The sequence below is a fragment of the Schistocerca gregaria genome, chromosome 2 (assembly GCF_023897955.1).
Source record: "Schistocerca gregaria isolate iqSchGreg1 chromosome 2, iqSchGreg1.2, whole genome shotgun sequence".
In the NCBI taxonomy this organism is placed as follows: Eukaryota; Metazoa; Arthropoda; class Insecta; order Orthoptera; family Acrididae; genus Schistocerca; species Schistocerca gregaria.
Genome location: NC_064921.1, coordinates 575,372,235 through 575,377,657, shown reverse-complemented (window position 1 = coordinate 575,377,657; position 5,423 = coordinate 575,372,235).

The window sequence follows — 5,423 nt, the reverse complement described above, 5'->3', positions numbered from 1 at the left end:
TATTGGGACTCGCGATTTATTGGATCATGATTTCTTATGATTTGTTGTATCTCTGAGCCTGTCTCCTGGCTTTGACGTACGCTTTAGGGCCCTATGTGTCTATCTTATTTGGTAGATTCAAACGTTCCGTTCATGCTCCAGGTACACCCTTAACAGTCGCCTGTTCTGAAGTTAATACTGACTGAGCGAGTATATGTGACACAAAGCCGGTCTGTGACTCATATACCTCGAACCATTCGTCGGGCCGACAATTGAGGTCACGGGCGACAGCTGCTTGCTGTGTACAACGTTCGTGCACACCTGGTTGCCGCATGGAGCTCAGTTGTATTATAAGTTTCGTGTACTCGTCCAAGGTCCTAAAAATTAAAAAGAATTTCTGTGTATGTCCTTTTCAGATGTTAACTAAGCAGTGTTTCAGATGCAAGACTTGCATGGTTATAGCTGCTTATTCTATTTATTCAGTTATTAAAGCATTTCCCAAGCGTGACTTTTACGAGTACTGTCTGTAGGGCAATTTTGTCAATGTTCAATTCTGGGGCAAACTTGCGCCAGTTTAGATATATGGTAACCACTCATTTGGGCAAAGTTTTTGTATACAGTTGTTATATGAATTAATTGCTATATGACTAAAACTTGGTGTGCAATAAAAGGTGAAGGAAGTTTCACCGCTCCTCAAGATCCAGTCCTTCCACTTAGTCCTTCACGGCATTTTTCGTGGCTCCGATGAATACCATTTCTTAGCGACGTGTGGAAATCGATTTTGAATTCTGAACTACCAGTAGAGAAAATAGCTGTGCATATCTAAACGAAACTCTGTCCAAGATTATAACTGAATGTTATGTCATTTTTGTCAGATACAGTGATTTGGATAAAACCATACTGGATGTGGAGTGTACTATTTTGTGAGACTGAAGTTTTATGGTAACTCTTGTTGTTATATCAAAATGGTGTGACTTGGTTGACTAGAATAACATTTTTCAGTGTGTACGCATTGACTTGAATTAATGGGTCTATTTTTATATCTGTTAGAGAGAAACTGAGAGATTCTTCATCACGTGAGTGCATCTGCTGTGGCATTTGGTAACACAGTGCCACCACTGCTTGTAAACGTGACACCCTTCCTTCAGTAAGCTTATTGTCCATTGGATATGTTGTTTTAATCTTCTGGCCTGTACCTGTTATCAGGGAAAATACGGTGACCATTCACATGTTCGCCTTATGCCACAGGTTGTACTGCAGTATTGATTTTGTAGCTTTTTTTTTTTGCCCTTTTAGTGTTTTCTAATGTTTGCTGCTTCCGCTGGATGCCTTGTGTGTATCTTAATTCTTATGAGATTACTTTTAAGTTATTCATTTATTTGCTTGTTTTATATGTTTCATTAAGAGATTTTAAATTAAGCATTGGGTTGTAATGTGACTTTTTATAAAGCGTATATACCACTTTGTGAAGAGTTCCTTGTGTAATAAAGTTGTCATTTACTGAAAGTTATTGGGGAATTTACCTTCAAGCGAACGTAATAGTTTTTAATTTGAATGGTCACTTAATAAGGGAGGAAGGTTATTTAAATAAATTGGTTCAAGGCTGTGTAACTTCTTGTATTCTCTGTATTCTCAAAGACTAACATTGTTCTGCTTTCAGAGGAGCAGACTCTATTGGTATGTAACTTATAGTTAGCGGCCGATGTCAAACTATAGTGATACCTTTCGGTTGAACCGGCCTCGCTCCAAACCATTTGGCTTCTTGTCAGCAGGCCAGCATCTCGCCTAATGAATAGAAACCATCTGTAAATGTATGGTTGTCATACTTAACTTATTAATTGATTGCTTGCATGAAAGTACTATTTCACTGTTTTACCTCTCTTTATTTATTAACGAATTTTGTGATTAATTACTTGGATGTGTCATCCTGTACTCATTTCATCCAGAAATCGCTCCACATCATCTTGTGGCACAAGCCTAAAATGATTTACAAGTCCATTTGGAACGATTCTTACCTATAACGTTCGAAGCTCTTAAACAGAGGCGAATGCAGCTAAAGTGACGTCAGTCCTCCCATAGTGTTGAAAGATGAAGGTACAAAACATTTTTTTCGTTTTAATAATAAAGTTCTCATATGTATTACACCTTCATTATCTTCATTTTCTTCTTCTCTTCAGGTATTAGGCAGGAGTTGCCTGTTACGGTACCCATCTCCGTCGAGGTCTTCCTCTGTCATTTCTCCCATGACACTTATAATTTCTTGCCTTTAAGAGAAGTCTCTCCTCTCCATTCTTTGTAGATGTTCGTTCCATTTTCTTCTGTAATCTCGAATTTTATCATTGAGGATAAAGATCTGCTGTTCATCTTTAATATCTTGGTTTCTTAGCCTGTCTTCTCTTCTGCAACCTTCAACACTTCTAAGGAATTTCATTTCTTGTGCCTGAATCCGGCTTTATTGTTTCATGGGAATCACCCATGTCTGACTTCCAAGGAGCAGTGAGGGAACTGCAACAGTTTTGTAAAATTTAATTTGTCTTTCCAGGTTTTGTTTTTTAGTTTTATGTTAATTGTTCAACATAGCCGGCTGAACTTGTTGTTGTTGTTGTTGTCTTCAGTCCTGAGACTGGTTTGATGCAGCTCTCCATGCTACTCTATCCTGTGCAAGCTGCTTCATCTCCCAGTACCTACTGCAACCTACATCCTTCTGAATCTGCTTGGTGTACTCATCTCTCGGTCTCCCTCTACGATTTTTACCCTCCACGCTGCCCTCCAATGCTAAATTTGTGATCCCTTGATGCCTCAAAACATGTCCTACCAACCGATCCCTTCTTCTAGTCAAGTTGTGCCACAAACTTCTCTTCTCCCCAATCCTATTCAATACCTCCTCATTAGTTACGTGATCTATCCACCTTATCTTCAGTATTCTTCTGTAGCACCACATTTCGAAAGCTTCTATTCTCTTCTTGTCCAAACTAGTTATCGTCCATGTTTCACTTCCATACATGGCTACACTCCAAACAAATACTTTCAGAAAGGACTTCCTGATACATAAATTTATATTCGATGTTAACAAATTTCTCTTCTTCAGAAACGCTTTCCTTGCCATTGCCAGTCTACATTTTATATCCTCTCTACTTCGACCATCATCAGTTATTTTACTTCCTAAATAGCAAAACTCCTTTACTACTTTAAGTGCCTCATTTCCTAATCTAATTCCCTCAGCATCACCCGATTTAATTTGACTACATTCCATTATCCTCGTTTTGCTTTTGTTAATGTTCATCTTATATCCTCCTTTCAAGACACTGTCCATTCCGTTCAACTGCTCTTCCAAGTCCTTTGCCGTCTCTGACAGAATTACAATGTCATCGGCGAACCTCAAAGTTTTTACTTCGTCTCCATGAATCTTAATACCTACTCCAAATTTTTCTTTTGTTTCCTTTACTGCTTGCTCAATATACAGATTGAATAACATCGGGGAGAGGCTACAACCCTGTCTCACTCCTTTCCCAACCACTGCTTCCCTTTCATGCCCCTCGACTCTTATTACTGCCATCTGGTTTCTGTACAAATTATAAATAGCCTTTCGCTCCCTGTATTTTACCCCTGCCACCTTTAGAATTTGAAAAAGAGTATTCCAGTCAACATTGTCAAAAGCTTTCTCTAAGTCTACAAATGCTAGAAACGTAGGTTTGCCTTTTCTTAATCTTTCTTCTAAGATAAGTCGTAAGGTCAGTATTGCCTCACGTGTTCCAACATTTCTACGGAATCCAAACTGATCTTCCCCGAGGTCTGCATCTATCAGTTTTTCCATTCGTCTGTAAAGAATTCGCGTTAGTATTTTGCAGCCGTGGCTTATTAAACTGATAGTTCGATAATTTTCACATCTGTCAGCACCTGCTTTCTTTGGGATTGGAATTATTATATTCTTCTTGAAGTCTGAGGGTATTTCGCCTGTCTCATACATCTTGCTCACCAGCTGGTAGAGTTTTGTCATTACTGGCTCTCCCAAGGCCGTCAGTAGTTCTAATGGAATGTTGTCTACTCCGGGGGCCTTGTTTCGACACAGGTCTTTCAGTGCTCTGTCAAACTCTTCACGCAGTATCGTATCTCCCATTTCGTCTTCATCTACATCCTCTTCTATTTCCATAATATTGTCCTCAAGTACATCGCTCTTGTATAAACCTTCTATATACTCCTTCCACCTTTTTGCCTTCCCTTCTTTGCTTAGAACTGGGCTGCCATCTGAGCTCTTGATATTCATACACGTGGTTCTCTTCTCTCCAAAGGTCTCTTTAATTTTCCTGTAGGCAATATCTATCTTACCCCTAGTGAGATAAGCTTCTACATCCTTACATTTGTCCTCTAGCCATCCCTGTTTAGCCATTTTGCACTTCCTGTCGATCTCATTTTTGAGTCGTCTGTATTCGTTTTTGCCTGCTTCATTTACTGCATTTTTATATTTTCTCCTTTCATCAATTAAATTCAATATTTCTTCTGTTACCCAAGGATTTCTAGCAGCCCTCGTCTTTGTACCTACTTTATCCTCTGCTGCCTTCACTACTACATCCCTCAGAGCTACCCATTCTTCTTCTACTGTATTTCTTTCCCCTATTCCTGTCAATTGTTCCCTTATGCTCTCTCTGAAACTCTGTACAACCTCTGGTTCTTTCAGTTTGTCCAGGTCCCATCTCCTTAATTTCCCACATTTTTGCAGTTTCTTCAGTTTTAATCTACAGGTCATAACCAATAGATTGTGGTCAGAGTCCACATCTGCCCCTGGAAATGTCTTACAACTTAAAACCTGGTTCCTAAATCTCTGTCTTACCATTATATAATCTATCTGATACCTTTTAGTATCTCCAGGGTTCTTCCACGTATACAACCTTCTTTCGTGATTCTTAAACCAAGTGTTAGCTATGATTAAGTTGTGCTCTGTGCAAAATTCTACTAGGCGGCTTCCTCTTTCATTTCTTAGCCCCAATCCATATTCACCTACTATGTTTCCTTCTCTCCCTTTTCCTACACTCGAATTCCAGTCACCCATTACTATTAAATTTTCGTCTCCCTTCACTATCTGAATAATTTCTTTTATTTCATCGTACATTTCTTCAATTTCTTCATCATCTGCAGAGCTAGTTGGCATATAAACTTGTACTACTGTAGTAGGTGTGGGCTTCGTATCTATCTTGGCCACAATAATGCGTTCACTATGCTGTTTGTAGTAGCTTACCCGCATTCCTATTTTCCTCTTCATTATTAAACCTACTCCTGCGTTACCCCTATTTGATTTTGTGTTTATAACCCTGTAGTCACCTGACCAGAAGTCTTGTTCCTCCTGCCACCGAACTTCACTAATTCCCACTATATCTAACTTTAACCTATCCATTTCCCTTTTTAAATTTTCTAACCTACCTGCACGATTAAGGGATCTGACATTCCAC